The 25,060-nt window shown below is 44.1% G+C and overlaps 1 long non-coding RNA gene across 1 annotated transcript; it reads left to right on the top strand.

Annotated features, from left to right (window-relative positions):
- Nucleotides 1-996: 996 nt before the first annotated feature.
- Nucleotides 997-8,179, top strand: LOC137308143 (uncharacterized). The gene is made up of 3 exons (XR_010959422.1): nucleotides 997-1,103; nucleotides 6,730-6,859; nucleotides 8,122-8,179. It is a non-coding gene; the product is annotated as an uncharacterized lncRNA (long non-coding RNA).
- Nucleotides 8,180-25,060: the final 16,881 nt, after the last annotated feature.

The following is a 25,060-nucleotide window of genomic DNA, read 5'->3' as shown; positions in this document are numbered from 1 at the left end:
TGATCCTCCCCGCCCATCACAGAGCCCACCTGATCCTTCCCGCCCATCACAGAGCCCACCTGATCCTCGCCGCCTATTACAGAGCCCACCTGATCCTCCCCGCCTATTACAGAGCCCACCTGATCCTCCCCGCCTATTACAGAGCCCACCTGTTCCTCCCCGCCTATTACAGAGCCCACCTGATCCTCCCTGCCTATTACAGAACCCACCTGATCCCCCCGCCCATCAGAGAGCCCACCAGACCCTCCCCGCCCATTACAGAGCCCACCTGATCCTCCCCGCCCATTACAGAGCCCACACGATCCTCCATGCCCATCATAGAGCCCACCAGACCCTCCCCGCCCATTACAGAGACCATCTGATCCTCCCCGCCTATTACAGAACCCATCTGATCCTCCCAACCCATTACAGTGCCCGCCAAATCCCACTTGTCATTTAGTGAGCCTACCTGATCCTCGCTGTCCATTACCGAGCCCATCTGATCCTCCCGCCCATTACAGAGGCTATCTGATCCTCCCTATCCATTACAGAGCCCATGTAATCCTCCCCCTCCCCCATTGCAGACGACAGCACATCCTCTCTGCACATTACTGCGCACCAGACACAACTATCCACCCCCCGACCCACAACAGATCCTATTTGATGCTCCCTGTCCATTACAGAGCCCTCCTGATGTCTCTCTCCATTACAAAGCCCACCCAACCTCTCTGCCCATTACAAAGCCCGTCTCAGGCTGGATTACCCAATCGACACTGACTGTATCTGTACTGACGTTTACCCAAACTCCTCATGGTGTCATTCAATAGCCCTTCGCCAGCGTCCTGTCCCACTAATATTATCTGTACTGACGTTCATTCGGAAATGCGAAGTTATACAAAGACTGACCGAGAATCCGTCTGGAATGGCCGCTGAAATAACCACAATCCCTTGTGTTTCAGGAACCCCCTTTTTAATTCACTCATTGGACGTGGGCGTCGCTGGCACGGCCAGCATTTATTGCAGGGGGAGTGGAGGGGAAGATGAATTTGTTGGTGACATCACGCTGGGGATTGTGGAAATGGCGGACGATGATACCTTGAATGTGGTGGCTGGTGAGGTGAAAGGTGAGGACAAGGGGGACCCTATAGTGCTTCTGGGAGGGAGGGGAAGAGGTGAGGGCAGAATGCAGGAAATGGGACAGACACGGTCGAGGGACCTGTCAACAACAGTGGAGGGGAATCCTCAGTTGAAAAAAAATAGTAACATCGGAAACATTGGAAGCTCCCAGTGATCCCACAGTGTCCCACCGACCCCATATTGTCCCAGTGATCCCACAGTGTACCTGTGGTGCGACAATGCCCACCGTGATCCCACGATGAACAAAAAATGATCCCACAGTGACCCAGTGATCCCAAAGTGCTCCCAGTGATCGCACAGTTAACCAGATAAAGCTCACGTGAGCCCCATTGAGAGCAACCTCCGGTGAATGCCTCGGTCAGTCCCCTCTGGAGAGAAAGCCTCTTGTCTAAAGATTCGTCCTCCCAAATTTTCTCTTTCCACGTCTTCATGTTACAGCATTTACACAAAAAATTCCTCTGAAGAGAGTTAGAATGAGAGAAAGGAATTGATTAAAATCAAAGCAAGGGATTAAAAAGGCACAGCAAGAGCCCAAATCGAACTCACACTCACTCACTCACGCACTCATTCCGTTGCACAGGCAATCTCTCAGCAAACACCATTGACAAACGAAATCCCCATTTACAAAGCAGAGAATCTAAAGAGGAGAGAGAAAAGTTGGGAATGGGGAGGAAGAGAAAGACACTCAGTACAGCCTGAAGAGCACATGTTGCTTCTCTCTGCAATTGAAGTTTGCAGGTTTTTTTCTCCTGCTTTGCCACTCACTCACAAACTCCCCCTTAAACGTGCCGGTCTGTCTGTCTGTCCTTGTTAGCGTTTGCTGCAGAATCCAAACGGTCCCTGTGTTCGTTTTCCCTTCTGTTCCTGGAGCAGGGAATAAAACGCCTGTAGTTTGTGGTCAACTTCCAATTTGTGGCTTTTTCCAATTAGCCAACGTGTTGAAACAAATTCTAGACATTCAGAGGTGCCAAAACAATGAATATTTTTTTAAAATCAAATCCACAGCAAGATCCCTCACTTAGTTTCAGGCTCAGTCTCTCACTAACATTCAGTTACACAGAAACAAATCCCAGTTTATAAGGCAGATGGTTCTAAAGTGTGAAAGATTGGGAAATGATCTTGATAGACAAAAATAACCTGTATTTAAACATTAAAACCAGTACTACAACAAGCCCCCATTCGGACTGTGGGGAAAGAGCAGAGGACGAAACGGGACTAATTGGATTGTCCATTAAAGGAGCCAGCACAGGCATAATGGACCGAATGACCTCCTCCTGTGCCGTACCTACGATGATATTGTGAACAACAGCTTCACTGCCCTGAACTGGAAACAACATGGCCGGCTGCACGGAGGCAATTTATTGAGGGACAAGTGGCCATGTTAAAAAAAGTGTTATCATGAAGTTTAAACAAAATAGCCGCCCTGAATATGAAACAAAATGGCCGCCAGTGAGGCAGCCGTCTTACTGATGGGTAAAGCGGACACCTTACTGAGGGACAAGGCGGATGCTTGTTGTGTTGAGAGACACGGAGAAGGTTCATTTGCTGCTCCTGTTAAATCACAGTTCCACTCTAGTTAAAGATACAAACTGAGTGAGACTGGAACTAGTTGCTGTTAAACATAAGTGCAGTCGTGCAGTGAGGGAATTAAACAAGAAAGGGTGAATTTCTGCAAAGAAAATGTACATTTAACATTTGGTTATTTGAACATAATGCTTAAGGAGAAGGAGAGACCAGACATTCAGAGGAAAGGTCAAATTACTCATTTTATGTAAAGAATGTCGTTGTAGCTTTTATTGAATAAATCAGATTAAAGTTGGACTCAATCTAAATATAGCTCTGATCTGGGATTTAGTTTATTTCTCCAAAGTTCATATTTTTCTTTAAGCTGAAACAATAACAATATTTGTAAAGTAACAGAGCAGGAGAGTGCTGAGGGGTCCTGTCTAGTTTAGCAAAACTGTAGAAGGGTTAAGAGTACATTGTGATTTATTACAGAATCCAATAACTTATTGGGGGAGTTTCACATGGTACAAATGTAGGTATAAAAAAAAGGTGCAAAATGATTTTAGACTTCAATTTGCAAAAGGTTCAATTTTACATTTAAATTAATGAGCTATGTTGCCGAAAGAAACTTCAGGCATAAACCTTGGCTTTATGAAGAAAACAATCATTTATTATTGTTAGTAATACACTAGTAAAAATGACATTAGAATTTATCAACATCTTGGGTTTAAGACCGATTTAGAATTGCTTTAGCAACAATAAAAAAACACATCCTGAATCCCCCAAATCCATAACCGTTTGGAAATCAAATGTGCACCTTAAACTAACCCCATAACGAAAGTGATATGCTCATGGTTGGCTCAAGCTTGCTGGGAAGGTGGCAGATATTTTTTGATTGATACGGTAGTTGTGTAGCGTGCATTTCTCATGTAGTCAGGTCACCTGCTTCACAGGCAATCTGTAAACCTGCATGGAGGCACCAAGCTGTGTGTTAGTGAGTATAATGAACAGTTCAGCTGAGGTGGTGCTGCCAGGAAGCGAAATGTGAGGATGGGACAGTCGTGGTGGATCTGTGTCTCTCCCCACTCAACTTCTGTGCAGCTTATAAAATCCGTTTGAATACAGAACCACGCCTCTGGGACGATGACTTGTCAACAATACGTTCTTACAAATGCAACCCACGATTGATTGACACCAAATTTGTTTTCTCTCAATGTCCACAACTTAACGAAATTAAGTCCGCAGGTGTTCTAACGACCTCTAGCCCCCCCCCCCCCCCGCCCCCCCCTGGAATCGTTCTTGTTGACATGGTGATCTATCCTCCGCTGTGTGATCTTCTTTTACAATGTGTTATTAACAATCCGATTAACAGTCCTTCCACCTTTTAAAAGTCATTTACCTTCAGACGTGCTGAAGCCGATTTAATATCAGGCTTTCGTTTATCGGAAGAATGTTTGCCTCAGAGAGCAGCTGCGAATCTCCCACAGAAAATAATGGTCAGGGTCAGGTAAATAAGACTGAGTGATTTTATTGTGCAGCCTCCAGGTATCACCTTTCGAACTGTCAAAATTAAATCCACAAAAATGTAACCCCAGAACAGACATGAACTGTCTGGCCTCCTTCACCTGTTGCTGTTCTGCTAGTCAGCACCCTCACACTCCAGGCTGATCATACAGTTTATTTGGCTATTCAATGGTTTCTGCCTCTACCTTGTGTCACGTTTTATCTTTGTTCATGTTTCTACGTGTCTGTCCTCTGTGTATATCGTTTATCTCTGTTTATCTCCTGTGTGTTTTTCAATCTTGTTTTTTACATTTCTACTTTAATTTCTGTCTCTCTGGTGCTGTTTGTATCTCTATCTTTTTCTTCCTGTTATTCTTGGCCTTTTTCTATGCGCCTCTCTCTCTGTCTGCATGACGCTGCCTATCTTCTCTCTTTGCCTTCTCTGTCTCTTTTTCACATCAGCTTCCCTGCCCCTTTCCCTCGTTGTCTCTCCCTCTCTCTGACTTCATCCGTCTTTTTATCTTTCCACCTCTCTCTCCGTATCCTTCTCTCTCTTTTTCTTCCCTCTGTCGATCTCGCTCTTTGTTTCTCTCTGTGTATCTACTTTTCCGTTTTCCTTTTCTCTACCTCGTTCTTCCTTCTCCCTTTTTTCATCCGTCTTTATGTCATTCTGTTTATGTCCCACTCTCTCCAGCTCTGTTTCTGTCTACTTCTTTCTTTCTGTTGCGAGTTGACTTCCCGATCTCTTCTTTTCATCTGGTTCTGTACTTCATTCCATTTCTTTCAATCTCGGTTTGAATTGTCGTATTTCTCCTCCTCTCTTCTGTTTTCTATTTTCTCCTTGCTTTCTAGTCCTCTTTCTTTCTCTCTCTTATTGTCTTACTTCATGTCTGACCCTCTCCTCCTCTGCCTCTCTATCAGTCTCTGGTTATTTTGAATTGATTTCTTCTGTCTATTTATCTCTCCGATTCTAGCACGTTGTAATTCCTCGTCAGTGTATCTTTCTCTGGTTCCATTCATGAGTGCGTTCTCTCTCTCTCTGACACATGTATATATATATATAATATATCTCCGCTTTTTTTCTTCCTTTATTTTTCTCTCTTGTCTTAATAAATCTCCTTATTTTTCTCCATCTCTGCCCCTCTTTGATTCGATCTCACTCACACAGATTGCCCCACCCCTCCGCCTTTTATGTGAATCTGTCTTACTTTTCTTTGTATTTTGATCATTATATTTCTTTTGTCGTTGTGTTCTCTCTCCGTGTCTTTCTATTTAATTTTTTGTCTCTCTCCATATCACTTCTTTTCTCTGGCCCACGTGCTGCCTTCCCTCTGTTTCTTCACTTCATGCTTTTTCCTTTCTGTGTTTATTTCTGACTATCGTTGTTTGTTTCTCCGGCAATATCTCTCTCTGTCTTTATGTCTTTCTAGTGGTCTCTCATGTTATTTTTCTGTCTTTACCTTTCTCCTCCTTAGTCACTGATTATTATTATGCATTTTCATTCTCTTCCTTTCTGTCTCTCTCTTCCCTATTATCTCTCCCTCTATCTCTATATCTGTTTCTGACTTTGACTCTCCCATTCTCTCACTTTCACTTTCTGCCTGCCTGTTTTATTATGTCCCCTTGTCTAACTGTGTCTCCTCCTTTCCATGCCTCCCTCTGTTCCTTTCTTTCTCTACCGCTCTCTCTCTCTCATACACACACACACACACACACACACACACACAGGCACACACACACACACACACACACACACACACACACACTCCAGAAGCAGCAGTGAATATCCTACAGGGGTAGTTCTATACAATTCAATTACATGATAATTGAAACAGAATTCAGGAGAACATGGACAGACTGGTGAAATGGGCAGACATGTGGCCGATTAAATTTAATGCAGAGAAGTGTGAAGTGACGCATTTTGGTAGGAAGAATGGGGAGAGGCAATATAAAACAAATGGTACAATTTTAAAAGTTTTGTAGGTACAGAATACTAAGGGTTTAGGTACACACAACTTTGAAGGCGGCAGGACAGATTGATAAGTCTCATTAAAAAGCATTGGCTTTATAAATAGAGACAGAGTATAAAAACAAGGAATTTATGCTAAAACTTCATCAATCACCCGATATGCCTCATTCTGGGCACCACACTTTAGGAAAGACGTCAGGTTCTTCAAGGGGCTGCAGGAGATACATACAAGAATGGTACTAGGCATGAGGAACTGCTTTTATGTGGAGAAAGTGGAGACGCTGGGATTGTTCTCCGCAGAGCAGGGAACGTTAGGGAGAGATTTAATGGAGCTGTTCAATATTCTGAGGGATTTTGATGGAATAAATAGGGAGAAACTGTTTCCATTGGTCCGAGAGGCGGTTATCAATTTTCACAGATTTAAGATAATAGGCAAAAAAACCAAGGGGAGATGAGGAGGCTTTATTCTACGCAGCGAGTTGTTAGGATCTGGAAAGAACTGCTTGAAAGGGTGGTGGAAGCAGGTTCAATAGTAAATTTAAAAAGGGAATTGGATACATACTCGAATGGGAGAAAATTGCAGGGATATGGGAATAGAGTAGGGGTGCGGGACTAATTGGTTATGTCTTTCAAAGAGCCGGCACCGGCACGATGGGCCAAATGGCCTCCTTCTGCGCTGTAAGATTCTATGATTCCATTTATGTGATCACTACGGGAGGAATGTTCGACGGCCGGAGATCAAGAAAGTTCATTCCCATAAGTCAGGTGAGAAATGTTGGTCGGGATAAATTTAAACCCATAATTATAGAGAGGGAATTACATATAGGGGGATTATAAAATGATTATATTTTGAAGCATTATACGGCACCTGCAACTGACCATTTCACTAGTGGTCTCCATACCCAACGCTCTTGTTCTCTCTCTCTCCTTCTCATGCTCTGTTTTACTCTCTCGGCTTACCTCTTTCTCTGCCACCGCTCCCACTATCTCTCTGTTTCTTGGTCTTTCTCTCTCTCCCTCTCAGTCCTGCTTTCTTTTTCCCTGTTTTCTCTTTTTTTTTGGTTATGGTGTGTTCATGTGCAGTAAACCAAAAAAATAAATAAGCGTCAAATTATAATTTTATAATATCGGTCCTGTTTTCTCTTCTTGTTTCACTCTGTCTTTCTTTCTCTCTGTATGTATGTGTGTCTCTCTCTTTTTTCACTCTCTGTCCCTCTGTCTCACTGCCTCTCCCTCTCTCTCTATCTCCGTCTCTCCCCCTACCCCCGTCTCTCTCTCTATCTCTCTCTATGCCTCTGCAACTGACTCTCTTTCTGTCTCGCGATCCCTCAGTCTCTCGAGTCTCTCTCGCTTTCTCCCTGTCACTCCCTGTCTCTCTCTCCCCCTGTCTCTCTGTGTCTCGATCCGTCTCTCTCTCTCTCTCTGTTTCTCTCTTTCCCTCTGTATGTCTGTCTCTCTCACTTTCTCCCTCTCCCTCTCTCTGTCTCTCTATATCACCACTTACGTGGAGTGCACCGATTCCGATCAGGCCCACCGCAGCTACTTTGATTGCCAGATTTGCCCATTTTGCAGGGCGGTCATTTAGGATAAGTACATTTGAGCTGTTTAATGCCACCATTTTGATCAACAATTCAAATGTTGTCTGCAAAGCAAATCCTGCCTCAATATATCAGATAATCAATAAAATATAACATCAGAATCCGATTTAAGATCATTTCATGGCTCTGTGCTGCTAATTTAAAATGTACTTTCCGTCCCCTGGGAAGTGTTGAGGATGGAGTATGAAATGGGATTCAGTTCTCCTGCTTGAAACCCTTCAGCTCTTTCTGTGATCTCACTAATTTAACAATTAGATTGAGTGGGTATTTTACCGCGTTCTTCAGCTCCTCTCTGAATTTAGTCTGGGTCAGGACATAAATACACGTGTTTGTGCAGGAACTGAGAAGCTGCAGCATAACTGATGTGTTTTCTGTGATATAAACAGGGTCAGTGTAGGAGTAATAATACCGAATGTCTGTTATTCGCAGATGAATGTAAAATGCAACCCGTGGCAACCATAACACAATAAAACTGCCCGATATACTGAGGAGCAAAATGATGGATTTCTTTCGGTTCTCCATCTCTGGATCCTTGTGAATCTCTCCATTGCTCCGGCTGCGGAATCCCCCGCGGACTCGACTGGAGATTAAAATACGTCTGACTGTCAGAGCATTGAGCAGCAAAATCAGACAGAACGGAAGGAAAGGAGTTAAAGTGAGGTGAAACATGTCAAATGCGGCCCATGCAGGGGAAGTAAGGTAGCTCAGTTTAAGCATGCAACCCAGGGGAACATTATGCATTATAACTCCAGGTTCATATGTAAAGTACCAGGGGAGACTCTCTAAACAGCCCAGAACACTCACTGTTCCCAGAATCACAGCCGCCGTTTTCTCAGTGCAATATTTAATTTTCAGCTTCTCATAACAAATGGCCACAAATCGATCAAAGGTGAAAGCGACTGTTAACCAAACAGAAACAACCCCGGTTGCATAACTCAAGAAAATAATAAAACTACACACGGGAGTAATGAACAGGAATGAACCTCGGAAATAAATCGCACCAATCCACCTCAATATCACACCAGCTGTAACGACCAGGAGATCGGCCACTGCCATTGCCAACAGATAGCGACCAATACATTTGGAGAGACCGCACTTTCCTCGGGACAGAATCACAATCGCCACCAAGTTAACTGTAAGAGAGAGAGAAAAGAAAGCGGGGAAATTACTGATCAGATTTGGAGCCAAAGCAGCAGTTTGGGAGGATCTGGGGTGAAATTTCCCGCTTTCTTGCTGCATCGAACGGTGGAAACTGGTTCATTGAATTGGGCAGCGTTTCCGGGCAGAGAAATGAATTGGGAAATCGATACAGAAAGTGAACAAAGTGAGCACCGTGTCCACTGGAAGGGCCGAGTGAGGGCGCAGTGTCGGTGGTGAAGGAAGAAGGGGTTTTACCGAGTAGGAATAGAGCGCATTAAAGCCGGATTTGGCCTCTAGACGGACGGGAAATGGAGCGAATGTCGGGAAGATGAGGGGACAGGAAGATATGCGGCTGGTTTGTTGCTCTGGGTTAAGACAGCCGATAGAGGCTGGCAGTAAACGGGAAAGGCAGCTGGAGACCGAGCCAGTGAGTGAGATTGGGAAGCAGATAAGGAAAATAACATGTCGGAGCTGGAGGGGAGTCAGGAGCAGATGGTTTGGGAATGTTGATCAACTGAAGCAACTGATGATGAGACAGATGATTCAATTGCAGTGGGAGGAGAGGCTGGGATTCACATGGAGAGACTGCAGCAGAGCGTTAGAGGAAATCTAATCTTTAAGTCCCAATAACACAATCCAACTCGGAGAGTTAACAGTTCATTTCTGTGGTTATTGGTGTCAGGGAACATGTGTTGGGTAAAAAAATGTGTTAATTAACATTACTTTGTACATTCAATTAAAATTAAATTTAAAAGTATTAATTAAATCGACCTTGTTTTTTATTGAATCCTTCCGAGCTTTAAAACTGCAGTATCCGAATAATCCAATGCGATGACGAAATTACAGATTCTATTCTTTAAGTAAATTTTAATTATGTTCAGAGATTTGTTGGGAAACAAGGAACATTCACGAAAACGGAGTGAGGACCTGACAGTGATATAAACATGAGGAGCGAGTCCTAGAATCAAAACTCGCCCAAACTGACAACATCATAATAACACCTTCAAGTTACACTCTCTATGTTTAAATGTACTAGAAGTTTCAACAGTTCATTCTGATAAATTATTCACACCACAGCCACTCGCTTTCCCTCTCAGTCGCCCTCTCTATCACTCACTCTACTCTCCTTCTCAACTTCATTTTCATATCCGATTAAATCCTATCATCCTGCCCTTGCATTCTGCTCACCATCCACTTGTTGCACCGATCCTATTCTCAGTGTCAGTTTGTTAAATAGTGATGCCTCTGTTGAACAGTTTAATGTTCCGACAGATCATTCAAGTCTCCACCTGTTCACCTACACTGTTCACTTCATCTACAAATCATGGAAAGACAGAATCAAATGCCTCTTCCAGACAGATTTCACAATAATTGAGATTCCTTCTCCTGTAATTATAAAGTAAAGTGTTAGATGGTGGGATTGTTCAATTAACAAAATGCCAACATCATACTTATAATCTACAGATAAAAAGAAGGGCTCTTGATTCCAACTGATACAGTGCAAACTGATACAACATAACCTCAAAACTTTTCATTTTACAGTGAAGTCCAGTGACAGTCCGTGAATTTATCCACAGTGAAGCGGAGGAGGAGATGTGAAAGTGTCAGCAGCAAACACAGTTCAGTAACCAGACATCTGAAGCGGCGTCAGATACACACATAATGAAATAATATTTCACAACAGTGATAACCAATAAATACAATGTAATCCCAGTTTAACTGAAGCATATTATTGGGGAGGGAGGATATTGCACTGCCTCCATGTAACACTGAGACGCTGAGCTGTCTCATAATCAATCACTGAAAACATAGTAATGAAAAAATATTCCAGGACAGGATAGTTCTACAGCATTAAACTGTTAACAACTTCTGATGGTCTGATACCAGCTCTTTGCCCAGACACCTGATTCCAATACATTCAGTGGAGAATAACCCAGTCACAATGGTAGAGTTGGATACACAAAGGTCACTAAGGATATGATGTAACTATTACAAGACCGAACGTTTAGAATCTATGGACATACCATTACACAACATTCAGTACAGACAATTATCCAGTAACAACGCCACGGCTGGACATACAAAGGTCAATACAGATATAATGACACTCCTACACTACTGAAAGTGCAGAGAATTAACACATTCCTTCATTCAGTAGATAGAACAGAACAGGCGACTGTGTAAAACATGCAGGGAGAAAATAAATTGCTAAGTACAGCAGCAGAGTCATCAATTTACACCATTAACAGCTGAGGTAAACGGCTTACCCGGAACTCCGAAGGCTGCAAGAACAGGATAATAAATGCGTTCTATCTGTTGGATTACTGGATATCCCATTTCTGTGAGAAGCACTGACTTCTGTTGGTCTGGACACCACAACTCGGGCGGGCAATCTGAGCTGATCCATTCCAACAAGCCCTGATATAAACAGGGATTAATTCTCCAATGACAACGTTATACTCTGATGACTGCCATCATTTACAGTCTATTGAACAAACACATTACAGAGGCAGCTATGACTCCGATGTAAATAATGTGGTCGAAATATCATAAGCATCTCAAAGTCCAAGACATTAAATTAATCAGACCTCTCTCAGGAATAAAGTTAAAAGCTGTAATCACACAGGACTGATCCAACAATTATGAGAGGCTTCATTTACAGTTTTCCTCTAATTGTATTGACTATGTTCACTCCTGGCGATTCATTTATAATTTGTAGAGATTTCTCCGCAGTGTACACTGAATCCAGGGACATAAACAGACCCGTTTCACTCTGTTCCTGAAGTTTCCCAGTTAAAATATGAATTTGAGTCTCTGATACGAGGACAGTTAAAGGGCAGGTTGAGGATTGCAGCGTAGAAATGACCGTGGGTGATATCAGGGGACGGACACTGAACGTGTTAAAGGGCAGGTTGAGGATTGCAGTCTAGTAATGACTGTGGGTGATGTTAGGGGACGGACACTGAAAGTTCCCCATTGACACTCCTCTCTCCGCTATTTCACTGCAAATGTTTACCTTTTTATTCTACATTGGTTAACGGCTCCAGTAAAATTGTCGCCATGGAACACGGAGCTGAGCTCAGGACCCGATTTAACCTCCATCACAAAGACCCTGTGATTCCCTCAGCCGCCTCCATTCCTTCCTCGGCACATTGCCACTAATCCCTCATCAATGTCTCTCTCCCTCCAGGCTCCATTCCTCCAATGCACTCCTGGCGGGCCACACAATCTCCACCTTCCAACCACCACCAAGTCCAGCTTGACCTCACTGACCCTCACTGGTTCACAGTTCCATACCACTCAAATTTAAAATTCGCTTGCATCTCTCCATTGCCCAACCTGTCCCATCTCCACATCGACAGCAAACCGACCCGTGACCTCCTCATTCAAATTAAGGATACGGTTGCATGGAGGTAATATTACTGGACAACTAATCCGGAATCATTGGTTCAAATCCCGCCGTAACAGCTGGGGAATTTAAATTCAATTAGTTAAATAAAATCTAGAATAAAAAAAAACTAGTATCAGTAATGGTGGCTCTGAAACTACCATGAAACTACTCTTAATCACACTCTGAAGTGGCCTAGCAAGACACTCAGTTGTACAATCTCGCTGCACAAAGTCATCATAAGCAAGAAACCGGACAGACCACACGGCATGGAGCCACGAGGCACCGGACACGAAAAAGGCAAACCAAACCCAGTCGCCCCTCCAAAGTCCTCCTCACTAATATCTGGGGATTTGTGCGAAAATTGGGAAGAGTTATCACACAGACTAGTCAAGCAACAGCATGACATAGCCATACTCACAGAATCATACCTTTCAGCCAACGTCCCAGACTCTTCCTACACCATCCCTGGGTATGTCCTGTCCCACCGGCAAGACAGACCGACCAGGGGTGGTGGTACAGTGATATACAGTCAGGAGGGAGTGGCCCTGGGAGTCCGTAACATTGACTCCGGACCCCATGAAATCTTATGACATCAGGTCAAAAATGGGCAAGGAAACCTCCTGTTGATTACCACCGATCGCACTCCCTCAGCTCATGAATCAGCCCCCCTCCATGTTGAGCACCACCTGAAGGCAGCAGTGAGTATGGCAAGGTCACAAAATTTACGCTGGATGGGGGTCTTGAATGTCCAGGAGTGGCTCGGCAGCACCACGACTGACCGAGCTGGCCGAGCCCTGAAGGACTTAGCTGCCAGACTGGGCCTGCGGCAGGTGGTGAGTGAACCAACACGAGGGTGAAACCGACTTGACCTCGTCCTCACCAATCTACCGGACGTGGATGCATCTGTCCATGACAGTATTGGTAGGCATGACCACCGCACAGTCCTTGTGGAGACGAAGGTAGGGGAGTCTATAACGAGGGGGCATAGATTTAATGTGAGAGGGGAGAGATACAAAAGGGTCCAGAGGGGCAATTTTTTCACTCAAAGGGTGGTGAGTGTCTGGAACGAGCTGCCAGAGGCAGTAGTAGAGGCGGGTTCAATTTTGTCTTTTAAAAAGCATTTGGACAGTTACATGGGGAAGATGGGTATCGAGGGATATGGGCCAAGTGCAGGCAATTGGGACTAGCTTAGTGGTTTAAACTGGGCGACATGGACATGTTGGGCCGAAGGGCCTGTTTCCATGTTGTAACTTCTATGATTCTATGATTCACACTGAGGACACCTTCCGAAGTGTTCTGTGGCACTACCACCGTGCTAAATGGGATAGATTCAGGACAGATCTAGCAGCTCAAAACTGGGCATCCATAAGGCGCTGTGGCCATCAGCAGCAGCAGAAGTTGTATTCCAGCACAATCTGTAACCTCATGGCACGGCATATCCCTCACTGAACCATTACCAACAAGCCAGGTGATCAATCCTGGTTCAATGAGGAGTGTCGAAGAGCATGCCAGGAGCAGCACCAGGCGTACCTGAAAGCGAGCTGCCAACCTGGTAAAACTACAACGCATGACTACATGCAGGCGAAGCAGCGGAAGCAACATGCTATAGACAGATCGAAGCTATTCCACAACCAACGGATCAGATCAAAGCTCTGCAGTCCTGCCACATCCAGTCTTGAATGGTGGTGGACAATCAAACAACTAACGGGAGGAGGAGACGTTGTAAACGAGCCGCGCCTCTGATCAAACTCTTCCAGTACAGCTACAATACTGTCATCCAGCCGACAATGTGGAATATTGCCCAGGTGTGTCCTGCAGACAAAAATCAGGACAAATCCAATCGACCCAATTACCGTCCCATCAGACTGCACTCAATCATCAGCACAGTGATGGAAGGTGTCGTCGACCGTGCTGTCAAGCGACACTTATTCACCCATAACCTGCTCACCGATGCTCAATTTGGGTTCCGCCAACCATTCGGCTCCAGACCTTAGCATTGGTCCAAACATGGACAAAAAAGCTGAATTCCAGAGGTGAGGTGAGAGTGACTGCCCTTGACCTCAAGGTAGCATTTTACCGAATGTAGCACCAAGGAGCCCGAGTAAAATTGAAGTCAATGGCAATCAGGGGGGAAACTCTCTATTGGCTGGAGTCATACCTTGCACAAAGGAAGATGGTAGTCGTTGTTGGAGGCCGGTCGGCTCAGCACCAGGACATTGCTGCAGGTGTTCCTCAGGGCAGTGCCCGAGGCCCAACCATCTTCAGCTGCTTCATCAATGACCTTCCCTCCATCATAAGGTAAGAAATTGCAAACGACGCCCACATCCCATGAATGAATAAAAAAAAATATGGAGTTTCAGAATGCGTTTGTTAAAGTACCACATGATAGACTTGTCAGCAAAATTAAAGCCCATGGCATTACAGGGACAGTGGCAGTGTGGATACAAAATTTCCTGAGGGAGAGAAAGCAGAGAACAGGGGTGGACGGTTGATTAACAGACTCGAGGGAAGTATACAGTGGTGCTCCCCGGGGGTCAGTACTGAGGCCACTGCTCTTTTTGATATATATTAACGACTTGGACTCGGGTATAGAGGGTATAATTTCAAAGATTGCACGTAAAACGAAACTCAGAATTGTAGTAAGCAATTTTGAGAGTAGTAACAGACTTCAGGAGGACATAGACAGACTGGTGAAATAAGCAGACCCATGTCAGATGAAATTTAACGCAGAGAAGTGTGAAGTGATGCATTTTGTTCGGAAGAATGAGGAGAGCCAATATAAACTAACTGGTACAATTTTAAAAGTAGTGAAAGAACAGAGAGACCTGCGGGTGTGCATTCACATCTGTTTGAATTTGGCAGGATAAGTTCAGAAGCCTGTTAAAAAAGCATATGGGATCCCGGGCTTTATTAATAGAGGGAAGGAAGTTATACCAAACCAAAGAAAAATACTGGTTAGGCCTCAGCTGGAGTATTGTGTCCAATTCTTGGGCACCAAACTTTAGGAAGGATGTCAAGATCTTGGAGACGGTGCAGAAGAGATTTACTACAATGGTTCCAGGGATGAAGGATTTCAGTTATGTGGAGAGACTGGAGAAGCTGGAGTTGTTCTCCTTGGAACAAAGAACATTAAGAGGAAATTTTATAGAGGTGTGAAAAATCATGAACGGTTTTGACATAGTAAAAATGGATAAACGATTGTCAGCGGTCGACGGGTCGGTTACCAGAGGGCACAAACTTAAGGAGATCGGCAACAATGCCAGAGGCAACATGAGGAAACATTCTGTTACGCAGCGAGCTGTAATGTTCTGTAAAGCACTGCCTGAAATGGTGGTCATGATGTGGAGATGCCGGTGGAGATGCCGGTGGAGATATGGAGATGCCAGTGATGGACTGGGGTTGACAATTGTCAACAATTTTATAACACCAAGTTATAGTCCAGCAATTTTATTTTAAATTCACAAGCTTTCGGAGACTTCCTCCTTCATCAGGTGAACGATGTCGACATCGTTCACCTGAGGAAGGAGGAAGCCTCCGAAAGCTTGTGAATTTAAAATAAAATTGCTGGACTATAACTTGGTGTTGTAAAATTGTTTACAATTGAAATGGTGGTGGAAGCTGATTCAAAGGTAATTTCCAAAAAGCGAATTGGATAAATACTTGAAGGGAAAAATTTACGCGGCTATCGGGAAAGAGCCGGGCAATGCAACTAATTGGATAGCTCTTTCAAAGAGCTGGCACATTCACGATGGGGCGAATAGCCTCATCCTGTGCTGTATCTGCTATAATACTATGGTACCTCAGGACGTCGCAATACACTTTACTCTCAATGAAGTACAATTTGTAGCCTAGTCACTGTGGCAATGTAGGAAACACGGCAGCCAATGTTGACACAGCAATCTCCCACAAACAGCAATGAGATAACTTACCAGAAAATCGGTTTTAGTAATGTTGTTTGAGGGATAAATATTGACAATTCACCGCGGACCCTTGCTCTTTTTCGAATAGTGCCGTGGGATCTTTCACATCTACCTGAGAGAGCAGATGGAGCCGCGGATTAACACATCGTATGAAAGTCGGCACCTCCAACAGTAAAGCGCTGCCTCATTACTGACCCTCTGACAGAGTTAGGGAGGGGCGAGGCCCTGGTGGATTAATTTGAAAGAAAACAATAAAATTGAACAGCATGCTCAGGAGACTGGAATCCAATGCAGGTCAGTAAAGGCTTGCATAATTGGTGATCGACTCACCAATCAAAAAGCCAGGGGTGGTGATGGAATCCGTGGCAAGAATGTGGAGATTGTGGGGCCAAAGGTCATGACGTCCCAATTTTCAACTGGAGGAAGTTGTGGCTCGTCTAAAACAGAACGCCGGTGTGGGCATCGCTGGCAAGGCAAGCATTTATTACCCATCCCTAATTGCCCTTTCAAGGTGGTGGTGAGCCGCCTTTTTGAACTGCGGCAGTCCGTGTGGTGATGGTTCTCCCACAGTGCTGTTAAGAAGGGAGTTCCAGGATTTGGACCCAGCGACGATGAAGGAACGGCGATATATTTCCAAGTCGGGATAGTGTGTGACATAGAGGGGAACGTGCAGTGGTGTTGTTCCCATGAGCCTGCTGCTCTTGACCTTCGAAGTGGTGGTGGTCGCGGTTTTGGGAGTTACTGTTGAAGAAGCCTTGGCGAGTTGCTGCAGGGCATCCTGTAGATGGTAAAGACTGCAGCAACGGTGTACTGGTAGTGAAGGGATTGAATGTTTAGGCTGGTGGATGGGGTTCCAATCAAGCGGGCTGCTTTGTCCTGGATGGTGTCGAGCTTCTTAAGTGTTGTTGGAGCTAAACTCATCCAGGCAAGTGGACAATAATCCATCACACATCTGACTTGTGCCTTGTCGATGGTGGAAAGGCTTTGGGCAGCCAGGAGGTGAGTACTCGCCGCAGAATACCCAGCCTCTGACCTGCTCTTACCGCCACCCTGTTTATGTGGCTGGTCCAGTTTTGTTTCTGCTCAGTGGTGACCCCCAGGATGTTGATGGCGGGGAATTCGGTGATGGTAATGCCGCTGAATGTCAAGGGGAGGTGGTTAAACTCTTTATTTTTGGAGATGGCCATTGCGTTGCACTTGTCTGGTGTGAAAGTTACTTGCCACATATCAGCCCAAGCCTGGATTCAGGGCATGGATTGCCTCATTATCTGAGGGGTGGCGAATGGAACTGAACACTGTGCAATCATCAGTGAACATCACCACTTCTGAAATTATGAAGGAGGGAAGTTCATTGATGAAGCAGCTGAAGATGTTTGGGCCTAGGACACTGCCCTGAGGAACTCCTGCAGCAATGTCCTGGGGCTGAGATGATTGGCCTCCAACAACCACTACCATCTTCCTTTGTGCCAGGTATGACTCCAACCACTGGAGAGTTTTCCCCCTGATTCCCATTGACTACAATTTCACTCGGGCTCCTTGGTGCCACACTCGGTCAAATGCTGCCTTGATAAACACAACTGCAACCGCATGACCCTCATCAAACCTTTCCGTTACTTTATCAAAGAACTCAATCAAGTTCGTAAACACAATTTTCCTTTAACAAATCCGCGCTGACTTTCATTTATTGGCCCAGACTTTTCCAAGTCCCAATTAGTTTTCTCCCGGATTATTTCCTCTTAAATTTCACCACCACCGACGTTCGGCTGACTGGCCTGTAATTTTGGATTCATCCCTCTCCTATTTTTTTGAACAAGGTTGCAACATTTGCAATCCTCCCGGACTCTGGCACCATCCCCATAATCGAAGGAGGATTTGGGAAATTGCAGCCAGAGCCTCCGCAATTTTCATTCCAACTTCCCTCAGTCACCAAGGATGCATCCCATCCGGAGCGGATGACATTTCTACTTTGAGTCCTGCCAATCTTTTAAGTACATCCTCTTTATCTATTTTCATCCTTTCCAAAATCGCTATTACCGTCTCCTTTCAAGCTCGAATGGCAGCATCCTCTTCTGAAGTGAAGACGGATGTGAAGTATTTATTCAGTACCTGAGCCATGCCCTCTGCCTTCATAATAGGATCTCCTTTTATGTCCCTAATCGGACCAACGCTTCCTTTGACTACCCTTTTACTATTTATATGTACAAAAAGACTTTGGATTCCCCTTTATTTTAGCGTTAATGGATTCTCATACGCACTCTTATGCCCCTTTTTTAGGTCTCCTCTGTATTTTTTCTTTTCAGCCTGGTTCTGTACAGTATTATGAAGCTTAAATTCGTCATGAGCCTCCGCTTTCTTTTTCATTTTAATCTCTAAATATTTAATCATCCAGGGAGTTCTAGCTTTGGATGTTCTTACATTCCCCCTCGTAGGGATGTCTCTATTCTATACCCGAACCAACTCCTCCTTGAAAGCTTTCCATTGTTCAATTACAGTTTTGCCTACAAATTTCGTTTCTAATCCACCTGGGCAAGATTTCCATTACACTAACTGAAATTGACCCTCCTCCAGTTAATCATTTTCACATTTGAATGTACCTTGTCCTGTCCCTTAATTATTCTAAACTTAATGATATTATGATCCCCGACTGAAACATACTCTACCTATCCCACCTCATTCCCCAGAATTAGATCTAGGACTATTTCCATCCTCTTTGGGCTTGTAACACACTGTTCCAGAAAGTTCTCTTGAACACATTTCAGGAATTCCTCCCCCTCTTTGCCCTTGTCTGGAAAGACAATCTATAAATGCAAATCCTTACCTTCTTTCAGACCTTCCAGAAAACTCATCTCTTGCTTCAAGCTTTTGCCATCCCTCCTAATATCTCCTTCTTTAGCCGGGGATCCATTTTGTATCTAATGATATCTCACTGAGTCGTCTTAGGTTAATTATCTATGTTAAAGGCGCTACATAAATGCAAGTTATTAGCAAGTATGTTTTGTCATCCTCCACTCACTTTATCCCTCCATTGGTGGCCATTCTTTCATACATCTAAATTCTACTCTTGATAACCAACCGTATCATCTCCTTCTCTCCATTTATATCTCCTCCTTTTACACCCTCCTTAAACCCGATCGTTTTCCCTCACTCCTCTGTGAATCCCCTTGGGAATGTTTATTATACAAAAGGCGGTCTATGAATGCAGGTTGTTGGTGATTTTCATTGGAATGTGTTCATTTATTGTCCATTTTAGGAGCAGAACTAATTTCTACGCTGATATTCTTGTACCAGAAATTGATTTTATATGATTGACGGATTTGTTGAGATAAATTAACACTGGAAACTACTCGTGGGCATCGTTTCGTTCGAACAGCATAACTTTTTAATCTACAGACATCCCACTGAATTAGGTTTGCAAAGCAATGAATCAGCCTTCAGGGAGTCCTTTATCTAAGAGGAGAGCAGCAACATTGACTAAGATGAAACTTTATTCGATATTTGGCTTTTTTTCTCTGGCAAGAGTCCGTTTTACTGCTCTCTGGGGATGATGACCAGGATGAAGCTGTTATTAATTATTCTCTATGGTTAAAGCCCGTAGTTCCAGAGTATTGTGTGCAGTTTTGGTGCCCAATTACAGAAACAAAATGAAAGCCATCGTGGACACAATGTAGAATGACTCGAATGAGGCCAGGGAAGGGAAATCGACTATGAAAGAGTTGAAATACTGGGATTATTTCCACGGGAACTGAGAAGAGGAGACTCCCATTATGAAGGTGTCTGATAGAGTCATTGAGAATTACTGTATCCTCTGATTTATAGGATCAGTGAGAATTTCAGCTCATCGTTAAAGTGTTAAATGTAAATTCTTCACGCAGCGGTTTTTTGGAGCATGGAATGTTTTACTACGGGGAATGGAACAAACAGAAAAGATGCAATTGCATCTTTAACCACTACATCGTTTAAGAGCAAATGGAATAAATATTTTAAATTGACAACAATTAAGGGCATTTGGAAGAAAGTGGACCGTGGCATAAGTTTTGAATTGCTGTAACCCAGTGATGTAGACATGGTCCCCGTAATAATCTGCACTGGATAGTCGTGTTTCTGCATTGTACACTATTTCACACTACACCAGTATATCCCAGGGATGTAACAATATGCTGATAATCTGAACTTGATATTCGTGTTTCTAAATTGTCCAATATCGTACGCTATGATGGCATAAACCAGGGATGTAACAATACAAAGATTTTACATAGATTCTGCATAGAATTTACAACACAGAAACCCCACCTCATCTAACCCAATCAGCATGTGGCAGTTACTCCCAGCGAGTAGTTCTGATATGGAATGCTGCCTGAACGGATGGTGGAAGCAGATTCAAGCGTGGCTTCCAAAAAGGAATTGGATAAGGGAATAAAATGGAAGAGCATGACAATCAGACCAACTGGTTTGCTCTTACAAAGAGCCGGCACCGGCTCGGTGGGGGCATGGCTTCCTTCCGTGTTCTAACCATTCTATGATTCTATGATTCTGTATATTTATCTAGCTTCTCCTGAAATGCATCTATTCTATTCGCCTCAACCACCCCATGTGGTGGCAGGTTCCACATTCTATCCACTCTCTGTGTAAAAAAGTTTCTCTTGAATTCCTTATTCGATTGATTAGTGGCAATTTTATATTGATGAACCCAAGGTTTGGATTCACCACAAGTGGAAGCATCTGCTTTGCATTCACCGTATCAAAACTCTTCATAATTGTAATGACCTCTATTGGGTCACCTCTTTTCTCGGGAAAAAAAGTCCCAGTCTGTTGAGTCTTTCCTGATAGTTATAAACCCTCCGTTCTGGTCTCATTCTTATGAATCTTTTTTGGACCTTCTCCATTGCCTCTATATGCTTTTTATAATATGGAGACCAGAACTATGCACAGGCTTGAAACGTTTGTCACTAAATTGTGCTGTGTGGCGCCCATTGTTTACATGATTCCAGCGTCATTATCTGCGCCTGCGCTAACTGCTATACCAAGATGGTGCCTGGTGCACGTCAGGCAGGAAACGTGCGTGTACATCCAAGACGCCACCTTGGATGAAACAGAGGCTGTGTAGCGCCGAAACAACGGGCTGGTTGACATTGCCACTTGCTGCCTCTTGATATGCGCCACCGTGTCCTGCAAAAAACGGGACGTGTGTTTGGTTGATGTGCCTCTAATGGTTGAATAGCAGCCAGTGTGTGTGGCCTGTGAGTTGTGGATGGGCAGCTTGAAACAATGGTAATGTGTAAGGGTTAGAGGAAGCATTTGACTGGAAGGGTTGAATACTGATGGACAGAGTTTGTTGGTATGTGGGGGTTAGGAGGATGTATTGCGTGGTGCAGTTGGTATGAGTCGCCACTTCACAGTTGACCTCACTCACCTTGACCACTCATGTCAAAGCATTGAACTTCTTCCTGCACTGCATCCATGTCCGTGATGCTGGTTCCCCCTTATCAGGTGATGTTAATGATTTTATTTGACTATATGACCAACAGTAGAGAGTTCAAAGACTTCATGAAGTGATAAGGATCATAAAATGTCAGTGACTATAGTAAATACAATGCAACCATTCATCCACGTTGATCCAGAAAGCAAGCAGATATTTTACACAGCACGTAGCACAAAAGGACACATTTTGTATTGCATAATCCGAACTGCTAAACATTTTACACAATTAATGTTTAACTTTTAAACATTTCAAGAGCTATAAATTGTTTAAAGCTATATACTTAAAACTAAAAAAGCCACTTTGACCTCAACCCCACCCCATTAATAGTCATATTATCTAATTTTATACAGGAATAGCCTTTTTTTAATAGGGAAATACTGAAAACTGTAAAATTTCGTAAATCTGTATCCATATAAATGAATTACCTACATGATAAGTTCCCAATTATTTTTGCTGAACAACCTATGGATTGTCATGTCCCGCGTGCTCCCCCACCCCGCTAAGATGCAGTCTTTTTGCATAATTAATATTGCTGCAGATATGGCTGCTAACGAGAATACGTAAACAGTTTTGCCACTTTAACTGTTTGATTTCTGCTCCCTTGCATTTTTGGGTTTTAATATAAAGTCCATCCATATCATTAGCACTCATAGGTCAGGAAATTCCTCGGATCTGCTCATGCTTCACGGATGACCAACAGCTTGGTACAATAGGTGGATTTTAATGAGGAAAGGGAGATGGAAAATCAAAGAGGTTCAGGAATGGAATTTCAGAGCGTGGTGCTTGGTAGCTGAAGGATTGACCACCGATGGTGGGACGAAAGGAAGGGATGATTAACAAGAACCCAGATTTGGAGGGGGGATTGCAGGACTGGACAAGGATACAGAGATAGTGAGAACCACAGGCAAAGCCTGGGCTTGAAGGGAAAAAAAAATCAGAACTAATGGTCCGGAAATTGCTTTCAAAATAACATTGAGCCCAACAGCGCGACTGCACATGCGCAGGAAAACTCGGAAATCCGGAACTTGCTATTCCTGGTTCGCCAGCGATCTGAAAGTATCACCTTAAAGGGACATTCATGGATGCAATCAATAGAATCAATGGACCAGCGCTAACTTGCTCTCCTGCCCAACTAGAACCTAACTAGTATCGCCACAAAGCAGGTACACTCAACTATATCATGTCTAAACTAAGTTTTACCAGCATGGTAAGTCTTAATGACTGCCAAACAAACACTCTGGCACCAAAAAATTAAATTTTAAAATGGCAATTTTAAAAGTTGTTGGACATCTTTATTTAAAAAAAATAATTAAAAAAAACTTTTTCTTTGTCTCTATTATCTCTGTCTTTTTCAACATTTCTTGCCCTCCCTTTATTTTACTGCCTCTAACTGTTTGTACAATGACTTTACTGTTGCAGCTTTCACTTCCAGGTTTTGAGTCGTTGCAATTTTCACTGACTCATCACGGCTTGTTAATAATGCTGCAATCTGATTGGTCAAGCGGAGAGTGATTTCCTCTGGTCGCTCGCATGGTTCCCAGCTTCGCTGGAGTTATCGCTGGACTCTTTTCAGGTTTGCATGAGAGGAAGTTCCCGCAGTAAAGACCGCGGTAAGTTTGTGAGTGAGTAAAAACCGAAAGAGCGGCAAATGGCATTCGTTCAGAGCTCGGAGCAAATTCCGGCCCATTATTTCAGTGAGCGAGTTGTCAATCGATGAGACAGACTCCCTCGGGAGACGGTGAAAGCTATTAGAATTGATTCATTCAAAAGTAAATTCGATCGATTTCTTTCAGAAAATATATTGTGGGATACAATACATGAGTAATTTCAGTCATGACATGTGTCAAGTGCAACATACTTGGAAGGTAAAAGGTGACTTTGGATCTGTGGTTCCAAAAGCTCTCCGCCATCCGGGTTTTTCTCGTCTCATTTCTGGGTCTGTTGTAGACCAATTGATGGAGATTGATTGCTGTGATTGGGCAACAACTTCATTATCTTTGTATCATGCAACTACCAGGATTGTAAAAGGTGAACCAGATGGATGTTTGTCTTTCTCCACCTAGCAGTTCCTGTGATGAAGTATGTGCAAACTGTATGGAATGTCAGTTGAGAAAGACCCACCACAGCTGCTTCTGCCACAAGCGCAACAAATCTAATTACAACGTATTACCAAGCAGCCATTGACAAAATGCCAGCATGGATCTGGTCAATGTAGACTTTCATGTAAGTGACTCTGTTGCTGAAATATTGGAAGACATGGGTTTTCAGAAGGCTTTCGATAAGGTCCCAAACAGGAGGTTGGTGAACAAAGTTAGATCACATGGAATTGGGAGGGGTAATATATTGGCATGGATTGAGAAGTGGTTAACTACACTTGTGTTTACCTCCCTCCCTCCTCCTCCAATCAAAAAAAAAGGAGGCACTGTGAGGAGGGCAAGCAAGTTGACTAGGAGGAGGATCGAGCTACTGCAGCTGCAGGAGGCACAAAGTCACAGCCAATAGGTAAGTGATTGGCTGGTGACTGGTAAGTAGTTTTTCTTTCCTTTTTCTTTCTTGACATTGTAGTTGTTGTTAAGCAAACTTAAGGTTTAAGTCATGGCAGGAGATCCCAGACCCGTGTCATGTTCCTCTTGTGGGATGTGGGAATTCAGGGATCCTTCCTGTGCCCCTGGTTCCTTCACCTGCGGGAAGTGTGTCCAGCTGCAGCTACTGTTTGACCGCTTGACGGCTCTGGAGCTGCGGATGGACACACTTTGGGGCATCCGCGATGCTGAGAAAGTCGTGGATAGCACGTTCAGTGAGTTGGTCACACCGGAAATAAAAAAATACTGAGGGAGATAGTAAATGGGTGACCAACAGACAGAGGAAGAGTAGGAAGGCAGTGCAGGGATCGCCTGCTGTCATCTCCCTCCAAAACAGGTATACTGTTTTGGATACTGTTGGGGGAGATTGCTCACCAGGGGAAGGTGACAGCGGCAAGGTTCATGGCGCCGTGGCTGGCTCTGCTACACAGGAGGGCAGGAAAAAGAGTGGCAGAGCTATAGTGATAGGGGACTCGATTGTAAGGGGAATAGACAGGCGTTTCTGCGGACGCAACCGAGACTCCAGGATGGTATGTTGCCTCCCTGGTGCAAGGGTCAGGGATGTCTCGGAGTGGCTGCAGGACATTCTGGAGGGGGAGGGTGAACAGCCAGTTGTCGTGGTGCATATAGGTACCAACGATATAGGTAAAAAAAAGGGATGAGGTCCTACAAGCTGAATTTAGGGAGTTAGGAGTTAAACTAAAGAGTAGGACCTCAAAGGTAGTAATCTCAGGATTGCGACCAGTGCCACGGGCTAGTCAGAGTAGCAATGACAGGATAGCTAGGATGAATACGTGGCTTGAGAGATGGTGCAAGAGGGAGGGATTCAAATTCCTGGGCCATTGGAACCGGTTCA

The sequence above is a fragment of the Heptranchias perlo genome, unplaced genomic scaffold (genome assembly GCF_035084215.1).
Source record: "Heptranchias perlo isolate sHepPer1 unplaced genomic scaffold, sHepPer1.hap1 HAP1_SCAFFOLD_122, whole genome shotgun sequence".
NCBI lineage: Eukaryota > Metazoa > Chordata > Chondrichthyes > Hexanchiformes > Hexanchidae > Heptranchias > Heptranchias perlo.
This window is presented reverse-complemented; position numbering and strand designations above follow the sequence as displayed.